At 46.8% G+C, this 15950-nt stretch overlaps 1 protein-coding gene across 4 annotated transcripts in view; it reads right to left on the reverse strand.

Annotated features, from left to right (window-relative positions):
* The window catches only part of LOC18425482 (GDA1/CD39 nucleoside phosphatase family protein), a 117837-nt gene that overhangs the window by 35140 nt on the left and 66747 nt on the right, over positions 1–15950 (reverse strand). The window lies entirely within an intron of this gene.

Consider the following 15950-nt stretch of genomic DNA (forward strand, 5'->3'; position numbering starts at 1 on the left):
GTATAAAGAATGATTTAGGCATGAATGATAGTTGAATTTAAGCATGAAATTGGGCATGAGATGGTATAGAACTGTGTACAAGGAATAGGATAGCATGAATGTCATTGTGCTCTGTTTTTCTAGAAAGTTTACTTTCTTTTGCCAGTTGGAAATGAGCACTAAAATCCTTTTAATGGCCCTGAAATTTCGTGGGGTAATGCTCTTGTGAGTCTAGTTAGGAGCTGATTTTGGAAAGGATTTCATGGCTAGACTGTGATTTTTCCGGGATCTTACATGTTCTTGTAATGACATTTTGACTAAGTAAATGATATCATTTTGGCCTCAAATCACAACCAATTGAAATATCTTTGAGTCTAATTTGAGTTTAGTGTTTATGTCTAGTTGTGATTTTAGCTAGTTTGGAAGATATATTTCATTTTGGTTCATATGCCCTGGTTGGCAGACTGTGAGAAATTCTAGAAGTATTACTTCTGTTACATTGAGGCTTTACCTGACCTATTGATAACAAAATGATACAAAACTGCATCCATTTGATGGATGCATGAGTCCTCTATGATTTTCATGCTTTAACCTTGCCCAAGTTCTGTGGAAATGAGGAGCTATACTCAATAATGCTCCAGTTTGTCACTGTTGACAGACCTTATAGAAACTCATAACTTTGGTCTCTGTTGCTCTGGATTTTGGCCAACCAAATGGGGCTCGATCGTTTCGAAAATACAGCCATTTGAAAGCTTTGAATTTTTACTAAAATTTTCATGTTTAATTTTTTTCAAAATTCCTACTAGGTTGAAAGCTAGGATCTAAATTGTGAACATATGTCACTATTGGCAAAATTCAGCAAGGTCCAGAGAGATATATTGGACCCTCAATTGATCAACTATTGTTCATTTTGAAAATTGGGTTAAGAATTTAGTTGAATCTCCTTTCATAATTTGGGTGTCATGCCTCATATTGCATATGCCCATCCCTTTTGCAAGGTGATTTAAATCGCATGCTTATGATCCTACAAATGTTGAATGCTTCAGACCTTTTGAAAAGAGTAAAGTATGAATGGATGAATGCTATGCATGCTTATAGATGGAACTCTGTTATATGTGATTTCTGGCCACTACGCAATGGGTCCTTCGTTGGTAGTGAATATTTTGTTTCTATTATATGAACTCTGTTATATGTGATTTTTGGCCACTACGCAATGGGTCCTCCATCGGTAGTGGATATTCTGCTTCTATTATATGAACTCTGTTATATGTGATTTCTGGCCACTACGCAATGGGTCCTCCATTGGTAGTGAATATTCTGTTTTTGTTATATGAACTATGTTATTGTGATTTCTGGCCACTACGCAATGGGTCCTCCATTGGTAGTGGATATTTTGTTTTGCCAGCTAGTTCTGATTCTGCCCCAACTCCAATGATAGGAGTGGAGTCGAGAGACAACTGTAAATAACAGGGTGGGTCGCACTCCAAAAATTGTTATGGGCACTACACATTGGGTCCTCCAATGGTCGTGTAACACCCTCTCACTTGAAGGCATAAGGAGAGGGTCGTGTCTTGCAAGGCCTTAGCCTATCAAAACCCCAAAGTGTGTTGGGGATCGTGTGTGTGAGTGAGGACACTACGAAATAGGACCTCCATTTGTCATTGTCCTCCCTCCCGAATGAGGGTAGAAGTTTCAAGTTGCAAGATTAGCTTTGCCTAATCGATGTGACTTCTACTTTGGAAGTAAATGATTATGTTCCTGTTTCTGTTTCTGTTTTTGTTTCTATTTCTGATTCTGATTTTGTTTCTGTCTATTTGAATTAAGTATCCATATGATTGTATGACTATGACTGTGATATGCATCAATGTAACTGCCATTTCGGGAAATATTAGATACTCCAACTTTTGAACAATACTCATTGTATGTTGTTAATGTACATATTCAAGGGTATGACTTTACTTTCTAATTGCCAATACGATGTCTGATGAATTGTCGGCCCTGTCATTATTTATAAGCTTGTAAGTAGTATTGCACGATACTGATTTACTTACTAGGCTTTTAGTTCATGCCTCTCTTTTCCCTTCCATGTAAAGTGACAATCGATAGCTTGTACGTGGACATCTGGACGTGGTAGCCGACTTTTGGAAGCTCAAGTTCTGTCCAGGAAGCTTGTGATCGTAGGTGTCTAGTGGCATTGCCACAATGTTCTTTTGATGTATTGTATTTTGTTGTTGGGCCAGTAGCACCTTGAACATTTATAAAAGAATTTTTGAAGGCTGGATCTGTATACATGGTTTCTATTTTTCTCTATTTGTGACCATGTGCTTATTTTAGTTCATGGTTTGCTTTGATTCTGCAATTATATCACGTGTTGATGCCACTCCCATTGAGTGACGTACGTGACCTTCGGTCGCGGTCCCATACTCCGTCGCCCTCTGGTTGAGAATGATACGGGACAGGGGTGGGGTCGTGACAGTTATGGTATCAAAGCCAGGTTAAGATTCTTGGCATAGAATGATGTAGAGGTGTCTTTAGAATAGTTTTGATTAGACTAGTGATTGGGGTTCCCCTGTTGTTGGATAAAGCTTCCAAGGACTCGTGCTAATAATACAAGCTCCAGTAGTTAGAATGCAGAAGCCCTCGAAGAATTCTTCAGGACGTTGGGGGCCATGACTCAGGTGATGAAAGATACTATGTCGACCCCGTTTACTGTTGCCTTAGAGCAGACTGACAGTGGACTAATAGAAAGATTCAGGAGGCTAGCACCTCCGACGTTCCTAAGCCATGGGGGAGTAGAAAAAGCAGAGCGATGGGTAAGGCAAGTGGAAAAGATATTTGAAGTGTTACCTTGCAATGACGAGCAGAAGGTTAAGTTAGGGGCTTCATGTTAGAAGGAGAAGCTGAGCAATGATGGGGCTTAGTAAACCAATCTTGGGAAAGGTCAGGGATGGAAGTGGCCTGGGAAAATTTCTTAGAAGCCTTTAATCATAAGCACTTCCCTGACTCAGTATGGGAAAGAAAGGAAGTGGAGTTTATTGAGCTATAACAAGGGGGACTGTTTGTAGAACATTATGCAGCCAAGTTCGCATAATTGTCAAGATATGTGCCGCACATCATTAACACTGAGGCACAAAAGGCTAGTAAGTTCGAGAGAGGCCTCAAGCCAGAAATAAGGAGGGGGGTAATATCGACCAATTAAATACCTTCTCCTCTCTCGTGGACCTGGCCATGAAGATAGAAAGGGAAGGCGAAGGGTCTCGGTTCAGTAAAGAGGGAAGGATGGGACTAGGTCAGTTTAGAAGATTTGGAAGAAGGACTCGACCACCTCCAAGAAGAAGCGTCAGGGGAAATAATAATCAAGGAAGCAAGAAGATCCAACAAACCTTCTCGAGTGATGTAAGAGAGGAACATGTTCAGGTGTGGCAAGCTTGGCCTTGTTATGTGAACGAGGTTCCCAAGAGAGTGATCTCAGGTCTCGGGTCTTCTGAACCCAAGACACGGGTCACCCGATCACCTAAATCTGGGGAGGCAAGATCGAGGAACCTAACCAGCTTGATGACTCCACTAGGGAATTATTACCCCTTCATCGGTTCGCTCTTGTTTGATCAATATCACCTTTTACTTTCTGCATTACATTCTATGGCATCTAGGTTATTCAACTCGTTCATCCGAGTTGGGGACTTTCTTATATCTGCACTCGTGACTGTCCCAGGGAAGCGAACTGCTCCATATTTGTTCCCTACACTCCTTCTGAGTCAGGACTCACAGTCTGACTCCCTTGTTCTTTCCTGGGTTAGTGCGAGAAGGGACTTAAAGGTCCTTGACTCCTCGCTTCCTCGCCCTGGTGGGCCCTTCACCAAGGTCCCTTGCATTGGTAGCACATACGTTACCGCACACAGAACACACTCTGCTACTGGCAAGTCCCTTATCGATCATATTGCTGGGGTACGTAGGAAGGCTGCTCTAACCGTTTTCGTGAGTGGCAAGCAGGTCGCCATCGCTCCTAAGGATCATCGTAAGGCAATCTCCCATACTCCACCACTCCGAACCTCTATACCTAGAGGCTCGACACACCTAGGCGGAGACCCTACAACCTCCACCTCTCACACACACTTAAAGGCTCGTGGTCCAACCACTCGAGCCACACCTCAGGGCTTACATACTCCTTGAGCTCACATCCAGGGCTAGGCCTTTTTAGGCTGAACCTTGCGTGTGCCCTACATTTGCATCCCACCGCTTGGGGCAGCTTTCGAGCACACGAGGGCCCACCGCTCTGTCCTCCCTCTCAGCACACACAGCTTCATCCTGTGAGAGATAGGCTCCTGCCCATTCCCTCATAGGCACAAGCTCATGGGTCTCAACCTCCCAAGGTCGAATCAGGTGACCGAGCCCGAGTTGACCCCTAAGTCACCCGGATGGTTAACCTAAAAGGCGCACACGCACGAGCTTTGCAAGTTCTTCCCCGATCCTGGCTTAGGTGGAGTCATGAACCAGCTCGTTCTTCTGTCACTCTTCTTACACCTGGCAAGTAATTCGAGACCTGGTACTTAAAGGTTTTCCCTATGAGTATCATCTTAAGTTAGCCGGCTCAAGTTAGACATGCACTCGGGCCCCACAAGGGAATTCAGGGTAATGACCTAATGTCAACCAATGGCCTTTAGCCTCCAAGGCAGAAACCCAGGTTGCCTAATGTCCAATTAAGGCACTCTCTGCTCCAATTCATAGACACTTCTCTCCCAAGCTCAAGAAAGCGGGGCAGTCTAAATCTCAAGCCCAGTTATGGGGTGGAGTCCACAGCAGCCTCAAGATTAAGTAGAAGAGAGGCCTGTAGATCCTACCAGAAGGCTCTCAGGTAGTTGAGGTCACCACCCTTGGTGACCTCCTACCTCATAATATGTTTTTCCCTCTTCAGACTTCAGAACCTGAGCAGGTCCAAGAATATTGCTCGATGATCACTACCCAGATGCCACGGTCCCAAGACTGTCGAGATCGTGTCCTCACAAGGTCGACGTACAAGGCTAGAATCTAGTTGGGGCATGTTGAGTCCCGGTAAATTGATTTGCCTTGTACAACTCGCTAACCCTGACAATCCACTACTCCACCTGGCTTTGACCTTCCAGAAGAAACGGTTAGTGTCATGGTGATCAACTAGCCAGACCATGCCCAAGAAGAGCGGATGAAAAGGTTTAAGGTAAGGATGTAGCCATCCTCGAAAAGATGGAACCCCAAGAAGCCTCTAGGTTCCCTTCTTCTCAGCATGAGACTGATTCCTCGTCTGGTGAAGACACAGTTCTTAGATAAACTCCCCATCGGTCTCCCAAGATAGCTCTACTTCTCGCATGGTTTCTCGAGCTCATATAGGTGCCATGGTGACCCACAGTCTCAAGAAAAAGGTCTCGAGCATGCAAGAGGCACCCAATTTCATGTGCAGCCACCCTACAACTAAACTATATTAAAGGGGCAGTCACGAATAGGGACTTTCAATGCTCATATCTCACCCATCTCGAGTACGTTCGTCTTGACAAGACGAGTGTTTCGATATGTGGCATGTCCTGCAATGATGCCTGAGAACGAAGAAAAGTTAGAGAGAAGTTGCTGATCCGTGAATAAAGTTGTACGAAAATCAGAAGCGTCGCACCTCGCTCGAGCGACCAAATCACGCCGCTCGCGACCCTTATCGACGCGAAACCAGTTCTATCGAATGCGTAATATCTAAGGCTATCTATAGTCTGAACCCCGTACATGATGAACGTTCGGATTCCACACACGAAGCAAATGAATTGACTGCAAATTTCGACGTCAAAATTCTAGATTTTGGCCAAAACTCCAAAGTTGCAAAATCTTCGTTCGGACACAGAATTGAGCTACGCTTGTTGCTACGCGATCATGAAAAAATGCTCAGTGTGATCCAGTGAAGAAATCACAGAAAATCATCAAGGAATGAGCTCACTATTGATCCGAAGTTTCAAGATTCATCCAAATTTCAAGTCAAATGATCGTGGCGTAAAAGCAAAATCCATGGCTCGAAGTTGGTATCAAATCGATCTCCATGCCAAGACCTAAGAGAAAACAATCATCTTTCGGACAAATGAGCATTAAAGCAACCCCAGATCATCCATAAAAGATCAAGCAAGTTCTAGGCAACAACAGGGACTGTTCTAAAATTCCTCAAATTGTTAGGAAGGGACAAATTTTTCATTTTGCAACCTATTTTCTTATTTCTTTTAATTCAATTAAATCTTAATGTCCCACAATTAGGTTTAATTTTGATAATCCACCCTTGTTTGGGCACAACTGTATATATATCACGTACTACCATTGTATGCAAGAGGCTTAAACCCTTCGCCAAAAGAGAATTTTTACTTAATAGAATTCCCTTCCTTTCTTATTGTTGGGTCGTATTTGGAGAGAGAGAGGAAGTAGAGAAAAAATTTTGGATCAGTACCCCAATGCTTAAGATAAATCTTTCTCTGTCTTCTTTTCTTTTCTTTCCTTTTCCTCTTCCCTTTCTTCTTCTCTCTCTTCTTTTCTTTCTTCTTCTTGTTCTTTGTCTAAAATCCTCTCAGAGGCCATGTACGGCAGTGGCAGTGCCATGCATGCCTCTTTCTTCTCTTTTCTCCATCCTGTGGTTTCACAGATCGCATATGGCGATGGAAGCGCCATGTGCAAACTGCTTGCCCGTTCTGGTCGTTCATCTTTATCTCTCAGTGAGGTTCACAGATGGTGCTGCTCTTCGCCGTACGCAGAGGTGTCCTCGAAGTCTCAGTGAAGAGCATAGATGGTGAAACGTACTGCCCCCTACAGGGGTCTCCCCCTGTTGCGTGCCTATCTTAGACGGCGATGCAAATCGCCGGTCGCCTGGGGTCGCAGCAACACCTATCGTCGTCTGCGAGGTTCCTTCATGTGTCCGGTGCCTATCGGCATCCACGAGCTTCCTTCACGCGCTTGGTACCTATCATCGTCAACAAGCCTCTTTCGTGTGCTCGATACTCATCGCCGTCTGTAGGTTCCTCTTGCATTCCACGCCTATCTTTGTGTTCCTCAGAAAGAACTATCGTCGAGCACTTCACAAATGATTATCGTCGCGCACTTCACAAGAGGGTATTCCCGCCTGTGCAGGGGTGTGCTGCCTTCTTGTGTTGCCAATGGTGATGCCTAGCACAGCCCGTAGTTCACTGTTCGTCCTCTATCCATGAGCAGTAGTGTCCAGTGCCATCCAAGAACCGTGACACTGCTAATCCATGGTTGTGGGTGGTGACGCTTAGCACTGTTAGAACCTCCTTCCCTCGCCGTCTCGAGCCTTCTCTTCATTCTCTTCCGTTCTTACTTGACTGAGGGTCAACTCGGTCTAGCGTTGCCATAAAGTTACGGCTGTCGAGTAGTATTTTCGTCACACCAGTCTGTGTTACCTTACCCGTCTTGCTACCACTCTGTGTCGATCATTCACTAATGCAGCTAACATGCTAGTCTCGTCCTCTTATTGAGTCCCCTTTTCTTTTCTGCTCTCATTCAAGCCACTTTCTTTTCATCACCCTAACTTCTCAGCTTCTCAACCATATGTAAATGCATTACCCTTAGACAAAGGGGGGTCCTTCGACTCACTTGTCTTACAAATTAACTATAATAGTGTTGTGCAGAAAACAAGGAGATTACTGATCAAGGGGGGCAATTTCGAACCAGCTGAAGCAGCCGGGGGCTTTCCATCATAGTCTAAGAGGACGACTGCGCGAGTCAGCCCGAGTAAGTCACGGACCCAAGTGAGGTTGATCCCCACCTCACGTCCAAAATTCCTCTCTCACTAGTTGGACATCTGTCGTTGTTCTCTGAACGAGGTTCCCGAGAGAGCGATCTCAGGTCCTAAGTCTTTCAAACCTGAGACACGTGTCACTTGATCACCTAGATCGGGGGAGGCGAGATCGAGGTACCTAACTAGCTTGGCAACACCACTAGCGACTTATTACCCCTTCATCGATTCGCTCTTATTTGATGAATATCTCTTTTTACTTTCTGCATTACATTCTATGGCATCTGGGTTATTCAACCCCTTCTTCCGAGTCGGGGACTTTCTTATCCCCGCACTCGTGACTATCCCAGAGAAGCGAACTTCTGAAGCTTCCTTCCCTACACTCCTTCTGAGTCAGGACTCACAGTCTGGCTCCCAGGTTCATTTTTGAGTTGGTGCGAGAAGGGACTTAAAGGTCCTTGACTCCCCGTTTCCTCGCTTTGGTGGGCCCCTCATCAAGGCCCCTTGCATTGATAGCACATCTGCTGCCGCACACAACACGCACCCTGTTACTGGCAAGTCCCTTGTCGGTCATATTGTTAAGGTACATCGGAAGGCTGCTCTGACCGCTTTCATGAGAGGCAAGCAGGTTGCCATCACTCCTGAGGGTCACCTTAGGGAAATCCCCATACTCCTTCACCGCTCTGAGCCTCTATACCTAGAGGCTCGACACACCGAGGCGGAGACCCTACGACCTCCACCTCTCGCACATACCTAAAGGCTTGTGGTCCATCCACTCAAGCCACATCCCGGCTCTGACGAGGTCATGAACCTGCTCATTCTTCTGTCACTCTTCCTACACCTGGCAAACACTGCGAGACCTGGTACTGAAAAGCTCTCCCAAAGAGTCCCATCTTTAGTCAGCTGCCTCAAGTCAGACATGCACCAGGGCCCCACAAGGGAATTCGGGCTAACAACTTAATGCTAAATAGAGGCCTCCAGCCTCCAAGGCAGAAACCCAGGTTGCTTTATGTCCTTGGACCCTACTATCTGCTCCAATTAATAGACACAACCCTCGCATGCTCAAGAACTGCGGGGCAGTCAAAATCTCAGGCTCGGTTCTGGGGTGGAGTCCACAATAGCCTCAAGATTATGCAAAAGACCGGCCTTCAGATCCTGACCAGAGAAGACTCTAAGGCAATTGAGGTCACCACCCCTTAGAGACCTTCTGCATCATAATCCCTTTTTCCCTCTTCAAATTTTAGAACCTAAGCAGGTCAAAGAATATTACTTAGTGATCACTGCCCAGAAGTCACGGTCCATACACCGTCGAGAATCGGTCCTCGTAAGGTCGGTGTACAAGGCTCAAGTCCAGTCGGGGCATGCTGAGCCCCTAGAGATCGATTTTCCTCATACGACTCGCCAACCTTGACAGTCCAATTCTCCATCTGACTTTGACCTTCTGAAATAAACGTTCAGTGTCATGGTGATCAACAAGCCGGATGACGCTCAAGAAGAGCGGATGAACAGGTTCGAGGTAATGATGCAATCCATCCTCGAAAAGACGGAACGCGTAGAAGCCTCCATCCCCATCTGGTGAAGACACAGTTCCTAGACAAACTCCCCCACTGGTCTCCCAAGACAGCTCTGCTTCCCGCATGGTTTCTCAGGCTGATATAGATGCCATGGTGACCCACAATCTAAAGAACAAGGTCTCGGGCATGTAAGAGACGCCGCTCTACCAGAAGCCTAACCCTTCGTATATCGATCAGGTGTCGTTTCCCCCAAACTACAAAAAAGGGAAGCTCCCCCAATTCAATGGTACTACATCCCCTCGCCAGCATACTGCTCACTTCCAAGCAGCTTGTCGATGGACGGCAACTAATTGGTGACTCCTCCTCCGTCAGTACGTCAAGACTCTCGAAGGGCCAGCCTTCCAGTGGTATGCTCAATTGCCTCCAAACTTGGTGCACACATGGCAAGAAATGGAGCAGTTATTTTACCAACACTTCTTCGAAGTCCAAAGGAATGTGGAAACCATCTAGCTCCTCACCTTGACTAGAGACCCTGGTGATCTGGTTGACACGTTCATAGCCCGATGGAGAAAGGTGGCAACCTTTCATGACACTCTCATGAATGAAAAAGAAGCAGTTCAAACCTGTATATGGAATATGCTGCTCGAGATCGCTTTGCATGTCGAGGCCTCCCATCCACCCTCCATGTCAGAGCTCATCTCTAAAGCAGTTCATATAGAAGGTATGTCCAAGCTCCATGGTGGATCTCGCCAGCAACCCCCTGGCTCGAACTCCCGCTCCAATAATTGGGGCAACCAGCAAAAAGCGGTGATCTGTGCAGCTATCAACGTGACTGACACTAAGAACGCCACCCCTCAAACCCTGGACCTCTTTGAGGCACGAATGTTTCAGGCCAGGGGCAAGCAGAGGTCCTATAACAGGGTCTCGCCTCCTAAAATTGTTAATCGAAGTGACTACTGGATCCAGCACCAGAACAAGGTCTATCCTTTTGACAAGGAGTGGGTTCCTGCACTACTTCGACGACTACTGGAGCAAAACATGATCCAGCTGTCAGAGGTCAATATTGAAGAACAAGTTGAATAGGAGACACACGAGAGGTACTGTGCCTATCACAAGAAAGTAGGCCACCCCACTCATGACTGCTATATGCTCAAAGACACTATCGAAGCCCTTATTAACAAGGGTTAGATAAAGCTCGAAGAGTTAGCGTTATGGACAACTAAGGCTTCTCACATAGTGACAATCCAAGAGGGTGACGAGGCACCCACGATCCTCCATGCACTATTCTCCATAATGATTGAAGAAGGACTTGTCACGCTTAAGCTGACAAGGCAGCCCAAGTTCCTGCCTCTAGGAAATGAGAACCTTTGGTGCGTGTATCACCAGACACGAGGCCATCACCTGAGCGAATGTACTGGCTTCCATGAGCTCTTGGCAAAGAAGATGCAGCAATGCCAGGAAGTCCATGGTAACCCAGGAGGACGCCCTCAAGTCCCTCTTCCATTAGTACAAGAAGAGCTCGCAACGTAAGCCCCGGGAAGTGCTGAGCTAGACCCTCTTCGAGGCGATGTTCCAACAAGGTCTCGCTCAGGACATGTCTTAGCCCTCGCTCCCGTTCAAGAGAAAGCCCCACTAGAAGCCCCTAATGAGCATGCACTGGACATTTTAGAGCCCTCGACCTCTCAACCTTGGGAAGTCTACCATGGGCGAACTAGGCTCAAATCCCTGAAACATGAGGCAGTCTACCAAACTAGAGTCACTCACTAGCCTGATCGGGCGGTCCAAGCACCCCCTCACGGATCCCAAAGGAGATGACAAGCACCTAGGTCAGCCCACCGAAGGAATTATCTTCCTCAGTCGCTAGTTGAGGAAGAATTCCTCAGGCCCCTTCCTCTGCTGCCAACCTTGCGGGACTTCATCCCAAGCACAGCTCACCTCATCTTATCGTCCAATCAGGCAAACGACCCTGAGTTATCAATATCTCAGGAGTCGGCCAAAATGGGTGATGACGTTAAAAGCACCCAACAACGGTCAAACCCAGGGCATGACCTTAAATATCACTTGTAAACGTCCAATTCCGGCGACGATGTAAAAGGCTGCCTAAAACATTCTAACTCTTCTTCTCCTTCCCCGTCCTCTATTTTATCCACAGGTGCGATGCCTGGATTTCGACACTCTAAACAAAGAGTTCGGAGGCACCAACCTCACCACGCTGCCGTAAGTGCGCCTCAAAGAAATGCTGGCCCAGGCAGCAAGATTCCCAACAGTCACCGATGCCCAGGCAACATGGGCTAAAACCGAACCACCTTCGAGCTCCTGCTCTCATGAGGCCTGTCACATGATCGAAGTACATGAGGCGTTGCCCAGCTCGGGGCAAGTACCGAGTTAGCCAAATCATGAGGTCATGGACCCCCCTGCTTGAAGCCGACCCTTCCCTCACCTGGACCAGCCAGAGACTAGTCCTCTCCCACGTTGTGCCCCTCCTAGAGGTCGAGATGTCAGAATCATGGGTAGCCACATTCAAGATCAAGAAACCCTTGTGAGTCCCCTGACGAGGAACTCTAGGAAGCCTCCAAAGAGTGGGAGGAGGGCGGGCAGGCTACGGTTGATGAGCTTGAAGAGATCAACTTGGGGGATGAGGCGTACCCAAGGCCAACCTTCATCTCAGCAAAGATCCCCAGAAGAGAAAGAAAGTTATATCTCTCTCCTTCGAGCAAATCGGGACATCTTCGCCTGGCATTATCATGACATGCCTGGTCTAAAGACCTAGATCACTGTCCATCGCCTCGGTATTAATCCAACCATTAGACCCATGAAGTAGAAATCAAGAAGGTTTAGGCCCGACCTCAAGATGCAGATCGATGCTGAGGTGAGCAAGCTCAAGCAAGCTGGATTCATACGTGAAGTCAAATACCCAAGGTGGCTGGAAAATTTTATCCCAGTTAAGAAGAAGAATGGCCAAATCAGGGTCTATATCGACTTTCGTGACTTGAACACTGCTTGTCCCAAGGAAAATTCCCCCCTATTGTTCATCGAGATGCTAGTTGACTCCACGACCCATTGTCAAATCTTCTCCTTTATGGACGGTTATTCTGGTTATAACCAAATCAGGATGGCGCCAGAGGATGAGGAGGCCACTGGATTCTTGACTCCAAAATGTGTCGTTTGTTACACTGTGATGCCTTTTGTGCTAAAGAATGCTGGCGCCATGTACCAACGAGCCATGAAAACCATCTTCAAGGATATGATTCACAAGGAGGTCGAGTGCTATGTTGATGACTTGGTGGTAAATTCTGAAACAAAAGCCACTCACGTACAATACCTTAAAAAAGTGTTTGAAAGGTTGCGGCGTCACTAGCTCAAGATGAACCCCTTGAAATATGCCTTCGACGTACACTCAAGAAAATTCTTAGGGTTTATCATTAGATACGATGGGCTGGAGATCGAGCCAGTCAAAATCAAGGCGATTCAGGACATGACACCACCTACAACCCTCCATGAACTGCGGCCTCTTCAAGGACAACTCGCTTACATTCGGACGTTCATTTCAAACCTTTTAGGGCTATGTAGACTCTTTCACACCTTCTAAAGAAGGACACGCCCTTCATATGGGATGAGGCATGCCATTTTGTGCCCGAGGACATCAAGTAGTACTTGTTGAATCCACTAGTACTCTTTACGCTAGTGTTAGGAAGGCCTCTCATCCTATACATGACCGCCCTCGACGAGTCACTCGGGGCACTCCTGGGGCAGAACAATGATGGAGGGAAAGAGACAGCGCTTTATTATCTCAGCCGCAGAATGCAAGGGCCCAAGAAGAATTACCCTCCCATCGAAAAAATGTGCCTAGTCTTGATCTTTGTCGTACAGAAGCTCCGCCATTACTTGCTCGGCCACAAGGTCAAGTTAATCTCCAAGGTAGACCGGGTCAACTTCCTTATGACCCAGCCATGCTTGTCAGGACGTTTGGCTAACTGAGCACTATTGCTGATGGAGTTTGACATCACGTATGTACCACGAAAGGCAGTTAACGGTCAAGCCCTTGCAGACTTCCTGTGGCTCGCCCCGTCCCTTCAGAATCTCCCCTGCTAAGCGATCTCTTGAATGAAGAAGTTTTTTGTGCGACACTAACTCGGCCATGGGAGATGTAATTTGACGGAGCATTCCAATTCGATAAGAGGGGCGTCAGAGTTGTCTTCTCGACTCTTGATGGAGGAATAGATCCTCTATCCTTCACACATGCAATGGCGTTTTCTCATAATGAAGCTGAGTATCAAGCCCTCATAATCGGGCTGGAGATCGCCCAGGGACTAGACTTAGAGCTGCTAAATATCTTCGGTGACTTTGAGCTGGTCATCCGGCAGCTAAAGGGGATTATGACGTAAGGAAGGATACTCTCAAGCCTTCTCATGACAACCAAAACTTACATGGCCTAGTTCAATGACTTCTCCATAAGTCATATCCCTAGAAGGCTAAACTCACAGGCTGATGAGCTCTCAAAGCTTGATGCCACCATCCAATTTCTTCAACGGGGCCCATTCCAGTTTGGGTAACTAAATGGAGACACATCGACCTGAGAACCGAAGTAGACGCAGACGATGAGAGGAATGTCTTCCTTGAGTGTCTACCTTACCCATTCAGGGCACTCCTCGTGGCTAGGGATGTCATCAAGATAGAGCAAGAAATTTCCAATGGAAATGAATCCATGGCTAGGGAGCAGGTGCCCAGATTCTTCTACTCGACGTGTGCAGAAGTTGAACAAGCAAAAGATTGGAGGGAGACCATCATGGACTTCGTAAAACATGAGAGGTTGACTCAAGATCAGGTGAAATGAAACGGAATAAGATGCATGTCCACCAAGTCCACCCTTCTTGATGGGAATGTCCTCTTTTGTTTGTCATTTGATGGAATCCACCTCAGATGCATCAATGCACAAGAGGCAATCAAAGTACTTGAATAAGTACACTCGGGCATCTACGGGCTGCACCACTCTGGCCCCAAGCTCTACGAGTGCATACACATACTCAGCTATTACTGGCCTTCCATGGTAGCTGACGCCCAAAACTGTGCCAGAAGATGCCAGTGTGCCAAATTCACTCAATCTCATTCATCAGCCCCCGGAGCCTCTCCATCCTATAGTGACGTCATGGCCCTTTTCCCAGTGGGGCATGGACATTGTAGGACCCATCGACCCTCCTCTGCTTTGGGTCATGCCTTCATCTTGACGGCAGTAGACTACTTTTCCAAATGGGATGAGGAAGTCCCTCTCAGATAGGTTCCAGGGACCGCTGTGGCTAACTTCGTGCGGCACCACATCATCTACCGGTTTGGGGTCGTAGACCGAATAATTTCTGATAATGGCCCTCAGTTCAGGAGCCTGCATGTGGATCGCCTAGTCAACCAGTTCGGTTTTGAGTGGAAGTACTTGACTATGTACTACCCTCGAGCCAATGGGTTAGCTGAGGCGTTCAACAAGACTTTGTGCGGGGTGCTCTGGAAGTTGGTGTCAAAATTAAAGAAGATCTGACACAAGAAGTTGCCTGAGATTCTGTGGGCCTATCGCACTACCACTCGCAATGCTATGAATTCCACCCCTTATTCCCTGATCTATGGGGGTGAGGCGGTCCTACCCCTCGAAAATCAAATACCCTCACTCCGTGTTGATGTATACTAACTGAGGATGAGAGGGAAGGCTCCGCTACCAAGAGCTAGATGCCCTTGATGAAAAGAGACTAGAGGCCTAACAAAAGTTCGAGCTCAATCAAGGAAGAATTAAAAGAGCCTTTGACAAGTCTTTTAAGATTCATTCATTCACTTGTGGGGACTAGTCCTAGTAGTCAAGAGACCGATCGTTATGCGCGGGCATCACAAAGGAAAGTTTGAGCCTAAGTGGGAGGGTCCATTCGTAATCAAGAAGGTTACACTAATTGGGGCCTATGCACTTTCGAACTCTGATGGAGTGGAGGCGATGCCCCCTATCAACGGGTGATATTTAAAGAAGTATTATCCCTAACATGGTAATAAAGTGTGGTGTGTGCAACAAAAAGATAGAAATGAACATGGGAAACATCAAGCCAACTCAAAGGAAATTCATTTCTTTTATTGCATTAGAAAAATTTGTAGGTTTCAACCGAAGGCACATTGTCAGGGAAGTTACAAAGCTCTTGCATCCGAGCGTAAGAGGATGGTTACAAACCAAAGCCAGCGGCGTTACTATTGCATTTGAGGATAAGAGGATAGTTACAAGCTAAGACAAACACCCTCCTCGCATAGAAGAGGCAAACCCACCAAATAAACGCCTGCCTCATGAAGAAGTGGCAAAACCACGTGTAGAAGTTAGCCTCGGTCCCGCCAAGGAGAATGTTTACAAGCCAAAGGGAAAAGCCAAACACTTCTGAGTCAACTTCAATTCATCTGACGAGTATATCTAACATACAAGGTGGGCTTCCCTGGCAAGGAACTGGGCTATGATATAGAGCATACCCTGTTCACAGTGGACGCCCTTCCACAGAACAATATGGACTTCACGGTTGTGCTAGAGGACTTGGCCTCCAACACACTCCGGCGGCAAGGCCTCCTCGTTTGCCATCACTCTTGACCCTCGCAAGACATCGTCGCCCAAGGTCATCACCATGCGCAACACAGTGTCGCGGCCTATCATCACCACGAGCAGGCTAATGCCGCACGAGACTATCGCCGCTAGCCTCATGCTC

The sequence above is a fragment of the Amborella trichopoda genome, chromosome 10 (assembly GCF_054954075.1).
Source record: "Amborella trichopoda isolate Santa Cruz 75 chromosome 10, AtrichopodaSantaCruz75HAP2 v2.0, whole genome shotgun sequence".
NCBI classification, from domain to species: domain Eukaryota; kingdom Viridiplantae; phylum Streptophyta; class Magnoliopsida; order Amborellales; family Amborellaceae; genus Amborella; species Amborella trichopoda.